General features: G+C 46.7%; 1 long non-coding RNA gene across 1 annotated transcript; it reads right to left on the bottom strand.

Moving 5' to 3' along the window:
* Positions 1-3,700: 3,700 nt before the first annotated feature.
* On the bottom strand, positions 3,701-11,822 carry LOC144375470 (uncharacterized). Its single transcript, XR_013435431.1, has 2 exons — positions 6,295-11,822; positions 3,701-3,975 (listed from the first exon to the last, which is right to left on the bottom strand). It is a non-coding gene; the product is annotated as an uncharacterized LOC144375470 (long non-coding RNA).
* Between the last annotated feature and the right edge of the window lie 10,055 nt (positions 11,823-21,877).

Genomic DNA, 21,877 nt, shown 5'->3' with positions numbered 1-21,877 from the left:
TCCATCCCCAAACCTCTTGCAAGGCCCTCGTTCTCTGGGCTTCCCTAGCTCAGAATGGCCTGACACCCATGCTCCCCGCTGCCCCATGTCTCCCCCTGTGGAAAGACTCAGCTTGGTTCCTAGTGAAGGGCCCAGAGTCAGCACATTCTGGGTTTTGTTGTCTTAGGCCTGAGCCACAGGGTGCCGTCTGCCTCCAACCCTGTTCCCAGGCAAGCATCCCTCAAGCCCAGTTAATCCTGCAGGAGATGGGCCATTTTGTTAATGATGGCAGATGGGAGGATCTGCTCTGGAGGTCTTGGAAGAGGTCTTTCAATCAAAGGGAAGAGAAGCACCACGTTGCCATGTGGTTTGTCCTTCCTCCCTGACCCCTCCTCTCCATCTGATTCTCTGTGAGGTAGTAACAAGCTGTGCCAACTCACCTAGTATGAGCCACGGTAAGGATTAGCTACATAATTTTCGGGATTCAATGCAAAATGAAGTGCAGGGCCCCTAGTTCCAAAAGTATTCACAGTTTCAGGATGGCAACAGTGGACCCTTAAATGGAGTACTTTTCTGTGTATGGAGGTCCCAGAGTCATGGGATCATCTGTGGGAGCCTTCAGGTTTGGCTGGGAAACTCTGAACTCTTCCTAAGCCAGGCAGCTGCCCCCACTGGAATGGAAGAGACCTCTCCCTTGTAGGCCCTCTAGAAGGAATGGAAAAAGTGAAGTCAAACAAACAGAAAACACAGTCCTGGCTCCGAGAACTGTGGGGAAGCAGACAGATACTGAAAAGCAGATTCTTGCAAACTTCTCACGGCTGAGAAGACATATCTGGACGTCTAACTGTGCGTACAAGCACTTTTCCAGCAAGGTTACTCAGAAAAGGGTGGGGAATGGAGAGGTGAAGTAAGGAAGATCAAGTACCTTCTGTGAAATAGCACATTTTGTGGTCACCTGCTGGAAGCCTCTGACTCATTTTTCCCCCAGTGCTGGGGATGGAACCCAGGGCCTCACGCAGGCTGGGCAAGCACTCTACCACTAAGCTACATCCCCAGCCCCTATATTCAGAATTCTCATGGGCAAACCAAGGAACTGAACTCCCGGGCCTCTAGGTCTCTCCCAGCTCTGTGAACATGCGCCTGGCCTTCTTTCCATTAAAGCTCTTGGTGCCTATTATACAACAAACCAACTAAACCTTGGCGTAAGATGAGCACCACTTTTACTACATCTCACAGGTTCATGTGTGAGGAATTCAGACAGGACTCAGCCGTTCAATTTTTCTGCTCCACATGGTATGAACAGGCTTTGTTGCCATGTCTTGCACCATGATGAGGATGGCTAGGGGCTAAGTTCTACTAGGACCCTCCTCTGTCGGCCTCCAGGTAGCCTTTCAGGCCTAGGGACTCGAGGGAGTGAACTCACATGGAAGCTCGGGGGTCTCCAGGAACTCAGCAAAGAGTTGCAAACCAGCCATGGAACTCCCACAACATCACTTCTTCTGCATTCTATTGGCCAAGGGAAAAGCCAGCCTAGCTTCAAATAGAGAAAAACCATCTCCACCTCCCAATGGGAGAAGTAGAAAATAATTTGTAGACATTACTGACTCATCATGAATTAGTTCATTCAAAGAAAAACCAGTCTAAATAGTATACCCATAACCAAAGCACAAGTCTTGACTTGTCATTATAATATTAGAGAACAAAGGTACAATTTATATTTCAAAGCCAAACGAAATATTTAAGATATTTATATTTATATTTATACTGATTCTTCAACATGTTTTCCCTTTGCTTTGACCTATTATTTGACTCAATTGTATGGAATCAGAATCTATTGTAAGTTTATTTTTTTTTTAATTCAAGAACTTAGATCCATGACAAGTCCCTATTTATCCTTAGGATTCAAAGCCCAGAATTGTTTGCTATCCCAGGGTGTAATAATAATAATAATAATAATAATTAATAATAGAGCGTCCTGTGACAGTCCCTGCAGCTGGCATTGAGAAGCTCCCATGCCTAGGGCCAACTTGTCTGGGCCACTTTCACCTCTTCCCTCCCCTGTCACCCTAGTTCCACCATTTTCCAGGGCACGCCTCAACCCCGTTCTTCCCAACATGAGGCTCTCTTTCTCTGCCTGTTTCTAACTTGAGCTGAGCCATGCTCCTCACTCCACAATTTCAAAGGATACCACAGTTTTCCTTGTTCAGATTCTGAAATGGCCACCAGCTACTAACCCCTCTCCTGAAGTCATTTGTGCTTCTGTTCCTGACGCTTTCCCTAATGATTCAATCCTAGGTGCCATCACACCCTCATCTTCCACAGACCCTATAGTGGCCCATCAGACCCTGTACCTTGGCAGTTTTAGCATCCTTTGTTGCCATGGTAACCATCTCTAAGTTTCCCCTTCATGTACAGAATGTCTAATCCAATAGTCTCTAGCAAACCAGAGATCACATTTTTCAACTCTTCTTCCCCATTAAGCCTTTTCCAATTAACCTCACCCCTGGGTGTCCTGTTCTTACTTTTAATTTCAACACTTCTGCCTGTGCTTCATGCCATCTCTCTCCCTGGGTGCACATTAGGACTGCTTCTAACTTGCTACACATATGTGTCCCCTATTCATGAAAATGCAAACCCTTAGACAATAGAGACCATGTTTTATGTATGTTGGGTTTTTTTTTCTACCAGTGTAGATTACAGAACTGGGCTTATGATATATGCTGTAAAGACGGTCACCTAAATTAAATGTCTAAAAAATGCACATAAATTATGCCAGGCACTAGACTAGGCACTTTATGTTAACTCATTTCCTTCTCGCCCTGTACCACTTATGATTATCTCCTCTAAGTTCCAATTTTAACAAAATTCCTCCAAAGGGAAAGAATTTGGATACTGCACATAATTCATTATAATGGGATTTGGCATCTTGTACAAGCACAGCTGAGAATGCCAAATAAAGTCATAAACATCATCAGGTAGGGTCAGGGGTGACCGTTTCCTGGAAGGTGAACTTGACTTCACATAGTTCAGACTCCAGACAAAGAATGGAAGAGACAAGTCTTAGCAGGGAACCAGCCATTTCTGCTCGGGAGGAGAGGAAACCTGTAGGAGTCGTGAGGAATGAGGTGGAAGAAGTGATGGGTGAATCCAAAATCCCACACCCTCAAAAACGTCAGACTTTAATTGTTTTATATATTTCATAAAAGTTAGAACCAGAGAGGACAAGAACAAGCCACAGAAATTCATTCTTGGCTCCTGCCAGACAATCAAGCCCCAAACCACGATCTTAAATCTGTTTGCTATTGAGCAGACGATTTGAAGACCAGAGGCACTGACACGTCTGGGGGCTCCCTGGCTCAGGAGCCAAGCTGGAGGGTTGGGAACATTTGCCAGCACCCTGCTCTGGTACACTCTGTCCCTGCCTGAGTCTACTGCCGTAATTAGCTTTGCTCATTAGTTTCAAGTAAATAATCTCCTTGTCACAGCTGGGATCCTTTATCAGAACAGTGGACATTAGAGTTCGCAGAAGAAAAATGATTTTTCTCCCCCCCCCCCAGAATTCCCTGGAACACTCAGTCATGACCCAGAGATCTGAATGAGGCAAGCAAATTTCCAAAGACATTGAAAAGTCCCAAGGAACAGCTCTGCCTCCAAGGTGAAAGAGTTGGGAAGTAAAAACAAATGAACAAAAACAATGGCAAGAAATCCTTCGGAACGGATGGGGTTTTTTCAACTCAGTTTAATGGTGCAGGCCATCAGAATGCATGAAGAATTTGTTAAGTGCAGACACGGAGGTCATCCCGGCCCTGGAGGAGCCGCTAGTCCAGGGCGAGACTGAGCGGTGAGCTGGTAATAAGTGTCACATTCATCCACCTGCAACGCTCAGAGGGAGGAACCTTACCTCTGCCTGGGCCTCCACGGAAGACTTCCTGGACGGGGCATTGAGAGAGACGAAGAGCCGCAACTGTGGGAGGGCCTCTGCAAGAAGGCTGGCCTCTGCAAGAAGGGAGGCATGGGGTGGATTCTGAGGCCACTAAATCAATTGGCAAAATACATTCCCTCCCCATTTGTCCCTTGGTCTCACATCGTTATTCCCATTTCAAAGGAAGAGAAAGTGAGAAGACTTCGACTCTAGCCTGGGACGGCCTCTGGGTTGGCACTAACCACAGTGCTGGGGACCCCTGCCAGCTTCAGTGAGTGTCCTGTGATGACAGGGCATCCTGGCCCAGGCCCCATATGTTTCCCCTCCCTATTTGCTCCCTAAGAACCGCCAGGGGCATCTTTAGCACCCTGGGTCATTGCCAAAGAAGGTGCCCAGGCTGCTGATAGCTTCCAAGCCTGCCTGGGCCACAGCTCAACCCTAAATGCCACTCTCCGCTCAGCGTGGCAGAGCTTAGCTGTAGAGTTAAACCCAGGACCACCCAACAGAAGAAAGGCAAAAGGTTATGCTGTCTGGGAAATTACAAGATGGGAAGAAAGTCAAGTCAAGAAGAAATAATTGCATGATGGTTAAGAACATGAGCTTTGGAATCAAACAGTTCTGAAGGTAGGTTGTACCCTGCTGCTTCCTAACAGCATGAGAAGACCTTCCTGAACCTCAGTTTCCTCATCTTTAAAATGGGTGTAATTATAGTTTTCTCCCCAGTGGGGTATTATAAGAGTTAAATGCAATACTATGTGCAAACACTTCATGCCCACGATAATAGTTATTCAGTAAATGAAAGCCATCATTGTGTGTCCTTTTGCATACTCATATGAATGTACAGGGTACCCAGATTTACCAAGGGTATATCTAAGTCATCTGGATAACTGTCTCCATTCGACCATTTTGGAAACAGCTAATGATTTTTTTATATTAGTAAGGTTTTTTTTAAATCAGAAAATGAAAAGGAACTTCTAGTAATAAAGAAAAATTTCTGGGGAAGATCAGAACTAGAGGCAAACAGCAGCTCTCACATCCTTCTAGGAAGAAGGAGCTTGTATAATAGGACTTGGTGTTATTGGTCCCCAGCCCATGCTATGGGCACAGTTAGAGATGTGTGATGTCTGAAATGGGTAATTCTTTTGAACAGTCCAGCTGGACCACAGACTCCCCAGTCCTGGCATGAGTTGGACTAGAGATGAGAGGGCCTTCTCCACTGATTCACATGGACCAATTCACATCAGTTGTGGCTTTGATTAGCAACTCCACATTTAAGGCTCTGCTTTAAAACCACTATCCTAGCCAAAGACAAGAGAGGCAGAGTCCCCCATGGGTTACCCTTTGATTATGAAATTGACACTCTCCATCCGTAGTTGTGATCACAATCAGCAAACTAGACTTGTTTGCAACCTACACGGTACATTCCAAGCAATCCCCTCCCAACAAGAGGGGCAGCTTAGGTTTTTATCCCTGTTTTACAACAGAGGACATAATCGTGCTTGTTCCACACGATCCAACTGGACAAGGGAAGAAACTAGGGCTGGGGCTGGGGATGTGGCTCAAGCGGTAGCGCGCTCGCCTGGCATGCGTGCGGCCCGGGTTCCATCCTCAGCACCGCATACCAACAAAGATGTTGTGTCCGCCGAGAACTAAAAAATAAATATTAAAAATTTTCTCTCTCTCTCTCCTCTCTCTTTAAAAAAAAAAAAAAGAAAGAAAAAGAAAAAAGAAACTAGGGCTGGGTCTCCTGACTCCAAAGTTCTCATTGTCATTAAATCCAGCTCTTTGGTCACATGGAGGAAAAAGCTGAATTCTTTTGCCCTTTGAAACCTGGAGGACATATTTCTAGGACAGACGGCTGGAGTTGGAGTACAGGTTGTAGCTCCTGAACCCCTACACCTATTATTGCCAGGATCTATCATCCATCCAGGAAGAGAATTCTGCAGCTAGTTTTGTCACATTCCAAATTCTGCTGTTAGAAACATTCCGTCAGCTGGTCAAGACTGAGCCGAGGGAAAGCTCTGGAACTTACAGGATTTCTGGGAGGAGGGAGACAGCACTATGGGTTCATTCTCAATGGAAAATTGCGAGGACTGCTCCCAGACTATTTTATGTCTGGGCTTCAGGTCCTCTCTCTAGGTGACCCACCTCTCTGTACCTATAAGAAGTATACATGTCCTAGATTCCAATAATCTCTAGACCCTGCTCTCAGCCAAAAATTGGGTGAGAATCACCCTAAAGAGCAATCTCATTTTAAAGAGTTGCTAACTTAATATGTTAATATGTAACATATTACATAATATTCTCAGGGTTGTTTGCCATTTTTTTAAGGAGAAAGTTGTTAACTTTCATGGCAAAATCTTGGGCATTATGACAAGTGACTGGGGACGTACTTTGCTGCAAGAGGTCCTATCACCACACAGGGGAGTCCGTGGTGGTAAATTTCCCTTCTCCTCTGTCCCATATGGTCAGGCCGAGGTCACTCATTTTCCTCTGAAATCAAAATCTCCTCCTCCAGCTGCTGGGAAGAGAGAACAAAGCTGCCAACTGATTATTATTCAAGAACAAAGCAGACCATTTATTTTAGCAGGTTCAGAGCCATTATCTCCCCAGGACACACTACAGTATGTGCTGGCTTTATCAACCCCAGTTTCTTTCTGTCCTCAATCCTTGAAGAGTGTGTTGTTCCTTTCTCTCTGGAGCAAAACAAAAGAGGACTGGAGTGAGGAATGTGTTGCAGTAATGATGAAGGCTTCTCTCTCCTTCCTTTGCTGCCCGGACTTCTCAAAGGCATCAGGATTTCTTGTTTCTTGCAGAAACCCCAGGTGGACGGGGGAAGATTTAGATAACCATCTTCCATTTGGACAAGGCCAGCACCCATGCCCACAAGTTCACTGCCATCGAGCTTGTAGGCTTCTTTCCTGCTAAGGATCTCAAGGAAGAACTGACAGATAAACACAAGACACCCGTTAAATTTGAATTTTAGATGAACACTGGATGAGTTTTTTAGTACGTCTTAAATATCACATGGGATTTGCTTAGATACTAAAAAAAAAATTTTTTTTCATTGTTCATCTGAAATTTAAATTTAACCAGCTGTCCTATATTTTTATGGGCTGAATCTGACAAACCTAGCACACTGTCCCCGACTCCTGCCATCTCCATCCCTCCCTGGCCACCACAGAGTCCGCACTGATTACCTGAAGCACAGCGTAATTCCACTGCTGAGGATAAGGATTTGGGGGGCACAACCAGAAACACACAAGGATGGTGTGGATCTGAGTTCAGCATTGATCAGTGTCAGAGATAAACCTCATTCAGAGTCACCTTTGTCTGGCTGCTTCAGATCCACTGGTTTAAGGTCACACTGAACACCTGAAAAACCAATAACTGTGTTCCATGCTCTCAGAGTAAACAGAAAACTATTTTCCCATAGAAGATGAAGGGGGGCCTCCCCCTCGCATCTAGGGAAGTTTGTGGAAAACGTCCATCTCTCTGGGCCTCATCTAAAAACAGTGATGTCCAGACTGGTCCTAAAGCCTCTGCTCTAACCTTGTGCACAGACTGTCCCAAGAGACTCCCAGCGCCCCCTCCTGGTGGTGTTGCCTGCTCAGCCCCAGGACACCCAGAGGACATGCTCCTGCCCAGCTCCTTCTCTCACTGGGGTCACCATAACAAATTACTTCCCAGCAATTCCCGACATGCCCGGCACATCTCGGGCCTCTAACCTCACCCTCCCATCCAGAGCACCTCACTGAGTAGACCCCCCAAGCCCATGGCTTTCCCACTTACCCTGGTTCATCTGCAGCTTCCCCAAGAATAGCCAGTCAGCAGTAAGCAACAGTCTTTACCCCTGATAAGTAGTCACTTTGCCAAATTTAGGCTGAAAAGCAATCATCTCAATTCTGACCATAATATAAAGTCTTCATGCGAGAGTCCTTGATGTGCTTTGGCAGTTTAGTAAAATTCATTTTTTTTTAAGTAGCATTAACCCAATACCACCCAGGGTTCATTCTTCTAATATAATCATTCTTCCCTCTCACTGCAAGTCTTTATTTCCTTCTTGAACTTATTGCTGTTTTAAATATGTTCTCTTTCACCCTTTATGTTCAATTTGTCCCTTTGAACTGATTGACCAGTAAAGGCCATGAGAAGTCAGACTATCTTTTTATCTTTTAATTAATTCCCCTGTAAGAGCTAGAAATAGCTTGCATTTTTTCTCTCTCACATGTTTATTCTTCCCAAGGTATATCCACTCTCTGAAAATTCACAGGAACTTATATTTTGTAATCTAACTCAGAAGGTCCTCTGAAAGCATCCAGCACTTTTTTTTAAATTATTATTTACTGAAAGTGGACTCTACTCTCAAACATTTAATCATTTAGAAAACAGAAACAGAATTGTCTAGTCATTTCCCCAAGTCAACACTGGTCTAAAAAAAAAAAAATCTGGGATTAAGAAAACCAATACCATCAGATTTTGTGGTAGAGATGTTTCCTTTTCTATTTTGCTTGTGACTTTTTCCAATGCCAAAATTTCATAACTCGGTGACAAATATTCTCCCATGACTCTCGTGGCTGCTAATGGCTGCATTTGAGAACTACTTCTTCTAACTGTGAGAATCTCAAGGTTTAATATCCCAGAATGCTGGCTCTATTGGCAGAGAGAAAAAAAGGTCTTCCATATATTATCTATTTCTATTGTTTTATAAGAATGGAAAGAAGACACATAATTAAGCCTGCAATGTGAAGAAAGGCGCTCTAGGCATGCCTTCTGTTGGGCTATGATAGTGGATGACAAGGTGGATGAATGGGAGCCCGAATAGTCCCTGGGCAGAAGGTCATGCAGGTCATTCTCCTTGCTCTCCTGCCAGGCTATCCCAGGCTGATGTTTGGTATAACACAGATAACCAACAGAGGAAACTTTATCTTCCAGAGTCACCCCATTAATTTTTTCATTCATTCATTCAAAACCATTCAGTGGATCTCTCAGAGGCCAGGTAACAATAGGTCAATAAGATCCTTTCTGTCCCCTCAAAGAGTTAGATTGATCTGCAAATAATAAGTGCATTGCAAGGTATCATGATGTGTGGGACTAAAGAACTGGCTTCCTATCACTGTGGGTCTCATCCAGGCTGATTTTGTCCCTCAGGGAACATTTGTCAATGTCTGGTGACATTTTTGGTTGTCACAACTTGGGTGGGGGCTGTTACTAGCATCTGGTGAGTAGAGGCCAGGGATGCTGCTAAACATCCTCTATTTCACAGGACAGCCCCTATAACAGGGAATTATCCAGCCCCCAGAGTTAGCATTGTCAAGGTCGAGAAACCCGGGTCTCATGGACACACTGTGACGTGGTCAGTTCTTTCTAGTTGGCTCAGGACTTTGGACCACTCAGTCCCTCTGTCATTGGTTTGTGTCCCTATGTTAGTTACTTCCACAAAATAGAGCTGGAACCTCTGATCTCTAAATCCCCTCTGGCCTGACAATCTATGGTTTTATTGGGCCAGTGTTTGTGCTTCCACTGAACTCTGCCCCCGACAGAGTGTAGTGGCCAAAAACTGTTTACCTTGCCTCAGGCCCAGGAGATAAACAAGTGACCTGTGTTGATGTGGCATGCAAATCAGGGAGGACAAGTGTAACCTCTGCCAGAGGACCCTGAGTTACTCTTCTATCTTCAGAACCTAAGTTTTCTCATCAGCAAATAAGACCATTTAACAGGTCTGCCTCCCGCGGTCAGGAGGAAAGGTTTGAGTATATGAAGCAAGATGGAAAATTACCTGGATGCAGCTCCTATGGCTCAGGCCAACCACAAATACCACGTTCCCGCCTTTTGGAGACCTGTGGGAATGGTGGGTATGGCTGGGCCAGGGAGGGATAGTACCTCTTCCTGTGTCCATGGCAGCATCTCAAGTGGACCTTTGTCCTCCGTCCACCTGAGGAGTTAGACTTGGCCTCTTGGCCACACACATTAGGGGGATTCACTCTCGCTCCCTCTCTCTCCTGTGGCTCTAAACTCATTCACCAAACAGAAAGTGCCTGACGGGTTCTGCAGGCTGGGAGCCCAGGGCCGTGGTGGAGCCCAGGGAAACTGGGCCCAGGGAGGGAGAGGCTCCTGCCTGGCCTGAGCTCAGGGCCTCCTCGTGCTCCGTGCTCGGACAGAGCAGGCTGTCACCAGACAGACAGAGAAGGAGCCAGGGTGGGGCTGGCTTTGGCAGCGACCCTAACTTCAGTGTCTCTGGACTCACTGTCCCAGCAGAACAGCAGCCAGGTCTGCCACTGGAGCACCTTTGTGTCCTTTTTGTCCAGTGCCATCTGAGGTTGCAGAGGCTGCAAAGCAACGAACAAGCAAACCCTCTTTTTCCCTTCCTAATAGAGGAAAAACGAAAATCCAGACGCGTGAAGGAGCACGCCCAAGTTACTTAACCCATTCTGTCCCAGGGTCCCACATGAGGAACACCTGGGAAAACCTAGATATAGTAAACGATAGAGTATATGATTACGTAAATTACATAATTTAGCACATTATAAATTATATCAATGTAACCATTATATTAATTATATAGTTAACATGATTATATCCTAATGTAGAATTATATAACAAGTTTAATGTTAATTAATATAATAATATGTATAAGCTCTGGATTATGATTTCCAGCCCATTTTAACATACCTGTGTCAATTTGGGTAAAATATTCACAGAAGTGAAAACTTGAGACTTAACGGGTTAAACTACTGGACAAGGGGGGGACTGCGACCAATGCCACTTCCTGTCAAGTTGGCTGCACTGAACTTATCAACCATAAATGTTCCCAAGTCAGTTAGCCACATGTTTCCCATCCATGATTTGGGATTTTGTGTTCTGTTTGTTTGGGAAGAGGGTTGGTATCATTTATAATCAGTAAAATGTGCAAATCTTAAGCAGACAGCTCAGTGATACTTCTATGTGTGTACACCCACGCAGCATTGCATCCTGATCAAGATATAAAGCCTTGTACCATTCTACAGCATTCTCGCCTACCTGCTTCAGTCAACAGCCAACCTGCCTTCAAGAAACACCTGTTCTTTCTTGGTCTGCTATAGGTTCATTTTGCCTGTACTCAAAGTTCACATACTAACCTCATACTCCAACCTCAAACTCTTTTGTTCATTTTCAGGTATTCTGGGTTCATACCTGTGCAGCAATGTGCTCTTTTTTATTGCAGAATAGTATTCTATTGCATGAACATAGCATATTGTATTTATTATCCTCTATTGATGGATATTTGGGGTGATTTCAGGTTTGGGGTTATTATGTGTATTTATTCTAAAGACATTAATTGGGCAGGGATGATTTTTGTTATTATTGATTTGTCTGAAAGCATGTGCCTGTTTTAATTCCCCACTAAAGAAACAAATGAAAGTCATCCTCCAAAGGTCTCAGAAAATGAGATAGAAAGGAATAGATGCCCTGGGAGGAGGCTTCGGCCTCGAGGTCCTGCAACTCAATCTCCTCTGCCTGGGAGTGGCTGCCCCTCACCTCCCGGACACGGTATGGCAGGGGTTTTCTCTGAACTGCACTACAGAGAATGGCCGCCTCAACACAGAGAAAGAACCCTCATCAACAGAGCCTAGAGCTTTCATTCACGCACAAGAAACACCCCCAGTTCCCCACCATTTGATGTCTTCTCCTAACAACGGATACTTTCCCATTCTACCCCCCAGAAGGAGCTTCCCCCAGTCCCTCTGCTGTGGTTTAAACAGATCTTTCAATGAGACTCAAGCTGAGGTTGGTCTCCAAACCCCAGTGTTGAGAGGTGCTGGAAGCTTCAACAGGTATAGGTCATCAAAAGGGATTAATGCCTTTCTCCTGGGAGTGGTGCTCCATCTTGTCAGACTGAATGGTTGACCATGAGACTGGACTGTTATAAAGTAAGCTTGGCACCTCTTCTAGCTCTTCCCCTCTCCTCCCCTCCCTCCTCCTCTCCTCCTTTCCATGTCTTTCCTTATGCTTCCACTTTCCACCATAAGGACCTCACCAAAAGCCAAGCAGATGCCAGCACCATGCTTTTGGATTTTCAGAACTATGAGCCAAAATAAACCTCTTTTCTTTATAAATTTCCCAGTCTCTGGTACTCTGTTATAGTGGAAGAAAATGGGCTAGGATACTTTCTGGCCTTCATGGAAAACAATAGTTGTTTCTCCTTGAAATATGTGGGAAAGAACAGGCCCACCGTGGAACTATCACCCAGGCCTCCCTCCAAAGCAGTTTTATCAAGAGGTTTTCAGGTCCTTCAGTGGATTTCTACCACACACTCTTACTCTGATATGTATTTTGTCTAATTCTAACTATAATGAGTCCACACTGTACCTGGCTGTGTTAGTCAGGTTTACATCATTGTGACCAAACAATACCTGACAAGAACAACTTAGAGGAGGAAGAGTTTATTTTGGCTCACACTTTCAGAGGTTCCGTCCATGCTCAGCTGACTCCATGGCTCTGGGCCCAACGTGAGGCAGAGCATCATGGCTGAAGGGCACCATGGGCGAAAGCTGCTCACCTTATGATGACCAGGAAGCAGGGGGCTGGGGGTAGAAGGGGCTTTAGGGAAAATGGACCCTTCCAGGACACACCCCCAGTGACCTACTGCCTGCAGTCACACCCCATCCGCCTCGAGTTACCACCCATTCAAACTAGGATGGACTGGACAGGGTGCAGCTCTCATGATCTAATCACTCGACCTCTGAATATTCCTGCATCAACCCAGGAGTTTTGGGGGGACACCTCATATTCAAACCATAACACTGGGAGTCTAAGTGCTGGTTGCAACCTCACCCCATCACAAAAGCAAGCATCTATTAACCAGAGGAAGAGTCTTTATCACTCCACCTGGGCGTGCAAAGAAGAAAGGGAGCGATCATTTGAATGATACATGTGTTCACTAGACAAAAAACCACTTTGCTTTAAGAGTAGCCCATGAATACGCCAGAATCACTACAGTTGTGGTTCATAACATCCGGCACAGACACCAACCAAATACCTACTGAGGTCGTCCCTCCTCACACCTCAGGCTTCAACCAAAATACCACGGCAGGGCCATGGGGCACACCAAGGCCACCCACCCCTCCTGGTTTGCCCTGGATCTCTTCTCTTTCATGCCCCTCCTGACCTCTCCCTTTTCCTAGTGGGTCTGGATTGTCTACTGATCTCTGCTCTTTATGGGCTCACAAAACAGGGAAGAGGACAACCAGACGTGGATGCTGCTACTAAAGAGCCTCTGCCCAAGCTGTTCAGATCCCTGTGTCCCCATTTAGGCACTCTCGGCCCTTGAAGCCCACCCCGGCCCTCACATGTCCCCTGGAAGACCTTCCTGCACTGCAGCTAGCTCAATGCACCACTGTTTCCCCAGCTCCTTCTAGTCAAGGTCCACCCCTCCCGTGTCTCACCCACTTGCTGCAGCAAGGTGTGGAGGGAAACTGTTCTCTGGGGTCCTAACGAGCAGGGGGTCCCTGAGCTCAGGGCTCTCTGGGCCTCACAACAGGCAGGGCTGATGCCTACCGGATGCTGGACTCGGGTTCTTTCCCAGGCTGGCCTCACTGCACAATCAGCTCCTGAGCCCTTGTCCTACCTCAGCAGGCCCCATCACTATCAGGGCTCTGCAGACGCCATCAAAAAACCCAGGGTATTTTTCTAACCTCTCCCTGCTCTCCACCCACCTCTTCTTCTTTCAAGAACAAATTCTTCCTCAGCATTCCTACATTCAGAGAAAGAAAAAGAAAAAAAAAAGATATTTTTTCCTTCCATTTTGATTGGGGATGACAATAAACTAGTTATCATTTATTCACCCCCAAGTAAGATTCAGTAATGAACTAATCCTGGACTAGATTTGAATTTTAAGGATAAACCTAAAAGAGCTCCTGAGGTATTTTTTGAAAATTCACCAGAAGTGGCCAGGAGGTGAATTAGCTAAGCTGTGGTTGTTGGCATTGTGTCGCAGAGCCAGGAAATTCTCTGCATAACTAGTCTGTCGTCCAAGCCTGCTGGGATCCCAGACTCCAGCTCCTCCCTGATGATTTCTCCTGGGTCCCCAGTCCTACCACCCACTGGCTCTAACCACCAAGGCCGCCCAGCCTCCCAGCTTACTGTACGTTACAGTGAATATTCTCGTCCATTCCTCAAATCCCTTCTAGGCTCAAGATCAGGGGAGTAGAGTGAACTTAACTTGCAGAGACTTTAATCGCTTCCTCCATAAAGGATCTTCTTCTTCTATGGAATCAAGCCAAAGAGCAGCCAAGATATCAACACCAGGGAACTTTCCATTCTGGAAAATTCCCTCTGGAATCACCCCTCTCTTCCATCTTTCTCACCCCTAATTCCAATGCATACATACACACAGTGTATTAGGGTAGGCTAGCAGCTGTAACAAGCACCCCCAACATCTCAGTGAATCAATGCCATGAAGATTTACTTGTCTCTCACATTTAATGTGACTATTTTTTTTAAAATTATATTTCTTCCCTTCTAGGTCATAATTCTTTGGGGAACTGGGACTTCACATTTTTGTAGAACTGTGATATCCATCTTTATAATTTGTAGTGTAAATAGCATACCCTCAAGCAGGTCCCAGAGTGCCATTTGACCCCCCAGAAGTTGGCAGGAGCTAGAAATCCAGTCCATACTTTCCAAGGTCCTTTGCCTTAATGTATTCAAGGATAACTGAGTTGTTACTACTACGTAGTAAGGATGGGAGAAGAAAACACAGAGCCAGTGAGAATCAAGGAGTCTAATCTTCTTTAATTTGGCCTGGGTTATACCAGCTGCAGGCTGGTAGCTAGAGAAGAGTTCTGTGTCCCTGGGTATAGAGTGGGATAGGCAAAGTTCTCCCTGGAGGCCCCAGCAGTGACCCTGCTGGCTATGCCTAGTCAAGAAAACTGTGCCAAAGATCGGAGTCCCTTGCCTCAAGGACCCCTTCAGCTACTTCTCAGGAGCCCTGGACCAGATGGGCTTCAGCAAGTAACCTCAGAGACCCCAAACCATAATTCCTTTCTCTCCTTCCTCAGTCGGGTGGATACATCAAATGTCTCTGTCTATCCATCCATCCATCTGCCCCTCTCAAACTTCCTCTACAAATGGACATGGAGTTGGTCCAATGCCCCTGCCCAAGAGATCTCCCCAGTTCTGACCCCCAGGGGGAGGGTGTGAAAGCCTGTGGTAGATTGTATTAATGTTTATCAGCTTTTCCACGCTATGGGAGGATTATACATCCCTGGCCTGCTGCACTCAAGTATTGCCCTGTGACCTGTCTTAGCTCTTTAAACATGGAGCGTGTCACTTTAGAGCAGAAATTTCAAGAGCCAGCATGGTTGCAGGACTCTTTTCCCCTCTTCCATGATGACCAAGCAGTATTTCATATAAAAGGTGCTCCATTCTCCCAGGACATCAGAGAGGAAAAGCCATGGAAAACTCATGATGAATGAGAAATCGACTTTTACTTATTGTTGTTGATGTATGCCCTTGAAATTTTGGGGTTTATGTTAATGCAGCACAACTTGATAGATCCTGACTAACAAAGAGGAAAACCAGCCCTTTGTTCTCAGGGGACCCTGGCACTCCTTGTGTGAATTAGACCAGGATTTTTCATACCCCGAGAGTCTTGTGTGAGAAATCCTTTCACATCTTTTCTCCAGGTCTCCTACCCTTGGTAAACGAGTGTGTCTCAACATTTGCCCTTTTAACTCAGTCTCTACAAAAATTGATTGACAGTTCTTGTTGCTAAAGATGGAAACAACAGTAATCTCTCAGAGGACGCTGCCACCACTTACCTACCTTTGCCCCACAGCAATCTGTGCCTGGTGGACACAGGATGGTATTTTCTGTCTGAAGAGAACAGAGATAATTCTAAAGGAAGGTGTAACATCATTAGTAAAATCAGAAAGCCTAAGGGGTGAATGAAACCATCGATAATTCGTTTCTATCCATGCTATGTCCCTGTTTTAATAAACGTCTCATTAAAAACAAGAAGAGGGGCTGGGGTTGTGGCTCAGTGGTAGAGCGCTTGCCTGGCATGTGTGAGGCGCTGGGTTCGATCCTCAGCACCACATAAAAATAAATAAATAAAATAAAGATATTGTGTCCAACTACAACTAAAAGATAAATATTTAAATTTAAAAAAAGAAAACAAACAAAAAAACTAGAAACTAACGGTATAACTGGTTATTACAATGATCTCTGGCTGGATAAGTCAAACAAAAATGCATTTCCCCCTCTTTGGCCTCCCTAAACAAGGCACCTGTACTTGGAAGGACATTTCACAGACACTGGTCTGCACAAAGCCAAGTCGCTTTGTGATTACATTCCAGATGCTTCAGTGACATATAGCCAGCTCCAAGGGCTCCACCAGTGCAGTCAGACTGTGACAACATTTCCACCAGAGGAAAGCTCTAGACTTCTCTGTTCAGCTGGCCTATCCCTGGGTGGACCTAAGCCTTATTGCCCTCAATTCCAGCTCTGGATGGCAGAGCTGGCAGCAACAGCCGGGTGTTCAGGCCTCACGTAGACTCAGGAGCTGAATTGCCCCAAATTTCTTCCACCTGGCAGGGAACCCTGTGTGCGCACGGACCCCGACGCAGCAGGAGGATGTTCTGACCTGGACGGCACTAGTGTGCACGTACTACCCAGTCATTTATGTTGGCAACCCTCGAGGGCCAGATGACTTTTACGCTTGGGAGGCTGGCACTTCATAATTACAGCTGTGTTTGTGTTGTCATACCAAATCGCCTCACTTCCAGCCTTAAAATAGATTCCAGCCTAAAGGTGCTGGCTGTGCAGACAAAGAAGGAGCCATCTGAAGACTCGGAACCCGGGTTCTGAGCCAGAGGTGAGGACTTGAAGCTGGACGCATAAGTCCCAACTGTTCAAAACCTGTGACTCCTCTCCTCTCTCCTCCCAACAGAAATAGAAATGCCATAAAAATGTCCGTTTCCAAACTGGAACAGGGTTAACTTGGAGTTCTGTCTGCGTCGCTCTCCCATTCATTCCTTCATTCATTCACTATTTTTCCTGCTTCTTCATGGGATCTGCTCTCCTTGCCCTTCAGATCACTCTCCCCCTAGGCCACTCTGTGCTTGGAGGTGGACTTCTATGGACCCCTCTACCAAGCTCTTTGCCTTCTGGCAACAAAATGGGCCAGGCTGCTGGGAGGCAGGAAACAGAAGTCAGGAAGTGAGAAAGAAGAAAGTCCCACGGTTTATTCCTCTGCTCCCCTGCTGCTAGTTTGGGCAGAAGTGGGGCGCTCCTAGTAGGTGGCCCCTCTGTTACAATTTGCTGTACATAGGCTCACCTCTCCCCCACCCCCTCGCTCCTCAGGGCTAAGTGCAGTGTATTAGTTTCCCAGAGCTGCTATGACAAAATGCTACAACCTGAATGACTGAGAACAATGGGAAAGTATGGGCTCACAGTTCTGGAAGCTAGACAACCAAAATCAAGGTGACAGCCGGGCCATGCTCCCTCTGAAACTTGTAGGTCAGAATCCCTCCTGGCCCCTTCGAACTTCTGGTGATGGCCAGCAGTCCCTGGCATTCCTTAACTCCTAGATGCATCGCCCCAATCCCAGCCTCCACGGTCACGGGACTGTCCTCTTCCTGTATGTCTCGGTGTCTCCTATTCCCTTCTTATAAGGACACCAGTCTTGTTGGATTAGGGCCCACCCTAAAGAGCTCATCTGAACTTGATTACATCCGCAAAGACCCTGTTTCCAAATGAGGTCACATGTTCAGATATTGAGGGTCAGGACTTCAGTGTGCTTTGGGGGTCACTGGAAACTGCAATCCAAAATAATGCTATCCGCCCCTCCTGTGACCAGTCCCTACACTGGTTCCCTAATCCTTTCACTCCTCTATAAATTGTCCCTACATGGCACTCATTGATTCCTTCCCAGAAGGTCGTCTCTTTCCTACAAAGACTTTGAAGCCCGACAGCCTGACTAGCTCCCTGCAGAACACTGCTGAGTACCAGAAGGTGCTGGGACACAGTAGTGAGTGACAAGGGGCACACTCTCTACTGTCTTCATGGTGCTTGATGGCCAGAGCCAAAATATCACAAAGTAAAAGTGCAACTGGGATAAAATCTACAAAGGCGAGCTCCACAGGGCCATGAACAGGTGCCAGTGTGGGAACCACCCTCCTCAGGGAGGCTAGGAGGAGCCTGAGCCAAAGCAGGAAGGATGAGGACGTCCACCAGGCCCCGGGGGGTGGGGGGTGTTAAGGCTCCCTCTTGATTAAGACCCAAGGGTTGTGTCGCCGTGTTCATATTCCTCATTCGTATTCCAATCCACGGGTAGCTCTCCTCTTCAAAAGGATTGACGCTCTTTCCCACCCTCACAACTAGAGAACACAGCAGAGACCCCAACACAGACGGGATCAGTCGAGGTGGACAGAAGCCATTTCCCAGGCTAGGAGGAACAGCAGCAGGTCAGAGGATGATGGACTCTAGGGAAACCAGGTCCCAGCAACGGCCGCGCCCCTGGGCCTGGGCCTTGCAACACAGAAATCCTCCTCCTCCGCTCAGTCTCTGCTGGGGACCCCAAAACTTCCCGCCTGCCCCTCCCACACTCACCTCCTGCTCCAGGTCGCCTCTGTGTTTCCAGCTCTACCTCCTCCATCTTTCTCAAAGCCACACCCTTCTCTCCTTACCGCGGGCTCCTGCCCTGGCTCCGGTCCCTCTCGTCTTTCCCAGGAACTCGGATTCCTCTCGACTGGTCTCGGCCCTGTCAAATCCAACCACAGAGATGAGCACCTTGCCCCCCACTGCCCTCGGGGAACCCACCAGGGCTCCCTTTTATCAGTAGGGTACAGCCCACAGGTGGCCCACGGGCTCTGACCAGCCACTGCCTTCCCACCACCCACACACCTTTGGCTCCTCACAGTCCAGGTCAATTCAACTCACCTCCAAAAGCTTATTCAGACATCAACTCCTCCAGGAGCCTCCCCTGGGGTCTCTCCCCCCCACCACATTTTCTACCAGGGAATTCCCCCATCATCACGTGCTCTAAATATCCACGGAGGCACTGATTGCCCTCTTCAGTTACAATCAATGTTGTCCAAGTAGCCATACAACCAAAAAAATGCTCTACCGATTCAATGCAATTCCCATCAAAATTCCCATGACTTTCCTTCATAAAAATAGAAGAGGCTGTCATGAACTTCATCTGGGAGAGTAAGAGGCCCAGAACAGCTAAAGCAATCCTGAGTGAGGAAAGGGAAGCAAGAGGCATCACAAAACCAGACCTTAGACTGTAGTACAGAGCTACAGTGACAAAAACCAGAGTGGTACTGGCACCAACACAGGCAAGAAAACCAATGGGACAGAAGAGAAGGCACAGAGATAAACCCACGCAAATACAGTGACCTCACACTAGAAAAAGGTGCCAAAAATACTAACTGGAAGGAAGAGAGCCTCTTCAACAAATGGGGCTAGAAAGACTGGAAATCCATTCGTAATCGAAAGAAAGTTAACCTCAACCCTTAAGTGAATCAAAGTCCTACACATGAGACCAGAAACTCTGTGTCCACTAGAGGAAAAGCTAGGCCCAGCGCTTCGACATATCGGCACAGGAAGTGACTTCCTGGCAGGACTCCTAAAGCATGAGAAACAGAATCAAATGGGATGGCATCAAACTCAAAAGCTTCTTCCCAGCAAAAGAAACAATCAAGAGCACAAAGAGAGAACCTACAGGATGGGAGAAAATCTCGGCCACCTGTGTCTCAGATAGATGTTCATTTCCAGGATAGGCACAGAATGAGGGTTCTCGACAGCAGAGACTGTCTTATTTGGCATGTGACTGGCACAGAGGAGAGGTTTAAAAATGAGATGAACAAATGAGCAAATGACAAAAAAAAAGGGGGGGGGTGCTGATTGCGCCACTTCTGTGCTGGGCCTGCCGAGTGGACAGGATCTCCCCCAGACCTACCGCCATCAGATGGGACCCGCTACTGCTCTGTGCTCAGGGGGTAGATGCTCTTTACTGGTCTTTCCTTTTTTGCTTCAGCCCCAGGTAGTCAGTACGTGACTTACCCTCTGGGGGCTGTGGGAACCCGGTTACTTATCCTTTCCAAGCTTTAAGTTCCCACGTGTCAAATGGTCTCCCCTTCGGATGGTACTGAACAGAACTGCTGTGGAACTGGAGGAGGTAAAGCCAGGTGTGTGGTCAGGACTGTGTGACTGGTTGATGGAACTGAGCTGGGAAATGGATGAAGAGATGCAGGCGGGCGCAGAGGCCGTCAGAGGGAAAAGCGCCTTATGTAGGACACCCCGACGTACTCTCTCCCTAATCCACAGCTCTGGTCTCTGGAGGAACTAGAGACATGTGTCTCCTGTGCTGGGTTGGAGTGGGGAAGAAGCCTGGTTTATCATCACGTGAAATGAAATGAGTTACAAACTCATTCCTCCCCTCCCAAATCCAAAAGCTAATCCCCAGTTTAGTAATCAGTAGGTGACGGTTTGAGGATCTGAGGCTGCCGATGACCAAGTCCAGGACTGGAGGCCAGGAGTGTGCTTTCTGCTCAGCCCCAGGCTGGGTCCTCTGGGCCTCGCTTGCAGATTGACAGGGTACAGAGAGAAAACACTGCACCCGCAGCAGGAAGTAGCAGAGCCAGCAGAACCAACCCCCGAAGAAGGAATGGTGAGCTGGAACTAGCTCATCCTGGCTTCCCAGGAGCAGACTGTTGGTATCTCAGAAATTTTATCAACATGTTAAACTGTCAGTCACTTGAAATTGGCCTGGTGAGAGCATTTTCTCTGGCAAAGTTGGCATGCACCGCAAATCAGGGCTTCTCCCTACCCCTCCAGAATCTGTTCACCCTCACTGAAAGGATCCCAAAATGTAAGCCTTTGAGGCAGGCTAAGGGAGTGGTTTTGCATGCAGGCTGTGGAATCACATAGAGCCAGGCTGAAATCCCAGCTCCACTAGTGAGCTGTGTGATCTTCGGCAGATTACTTAACCCCTCTGAGCCTGTTTCCTCATTGTATAATGGCACCGATGCATTGACTGTATGTGTATGTGCCGGGAATTGTCCCCAGCATTTATACATATTAACTCATTAACTCCTCACAACAACCTCAAAGAAGGAACTATTATTATTCCCAAGCTATAAAAAAGGAAAAGCAAGGCAAAGAGAGATCAGGAACTCTTCCAAGATCCCACAGCTAGTAAAAGGCGGAGCCAACAGAGGATACAAAGACAGGCAGCTGGCACAGACTCTGCCCTCTTCTGATGCTGTCCAATGTGGTCCCAAGTCTGGCTACCTGTGGCTGTGGAGGACTTGAAATGTGGCTGGTTGGAACTGAGATGCACTATAAGCATGAAAACTTCGTGCAGAAGAGGAATTCGAGACACCTTACACATAGAAATTTTATAACCTAGAGCCAGGTGCGGTGTTGCACACCTGTAATCCCAGCACTCAGGAGGCTGAGGCAGGAGGATCGCTGGTTCAAACCCAACCTCAGCAAAATTGAGGCCCTAAGCAACTCAGTGAGACCCCGTCTCTCAATAAAATACAAAATAGGGATGGGGATGAGGCTCACTGGCTGAGTGTCCCTGAGTTCAATCCCCAGTACCCCCCCCAAAAAATTATATAATTTAGGATTTTTGAGTTAAATAAAAAGTATTATTACAGTTCATTGCACTGATTCTTCTTACTTTTTTTTGTTTGTTTGTTTGTTTTTTGAGGGGAGAAGTATCAAAGATTCAACCCTGGGGTGCTTAATCCCTGAGCCACATCTCCAGCTCTTTATTTCTATTTTGAGACAGGGTCTCACTAAGTTGCTAAAGGCCTCCAACTTGTGATCCTCCTGCCTCAGCCTCCTGAAATGACAGAGGTGTACCACCCCGCCCAGCTTCTTCTTACTTTTAAACCATAGCTACTGGAAAATTTTAAATCCCACTTGGGACTTGCATTCTAAGTCTTCGGGTAAGTGCTTTTGTACCCTGACCTCACAGTT

The sequence above is a fragment of the Ictidomys tridecemlineatus genome, chromosome 2 (genome assembly GCF_052094955.1).
Source record: "Ictidomys tridecemlineatus isolate mIctTri1 chromosome 2, mIctTri1.hap1, whole genome shotgun sequence".
Taxonomy (NCBI): Eukaryota; Metazoa; Chordata; class Mammalia; order Rodentia; family Sciuridae; genus Ictidomys; species Ictidomys tridecemlineatus.
This window is presented reverse-complemented; position numbering and strand designations above follow the sequence as displayed.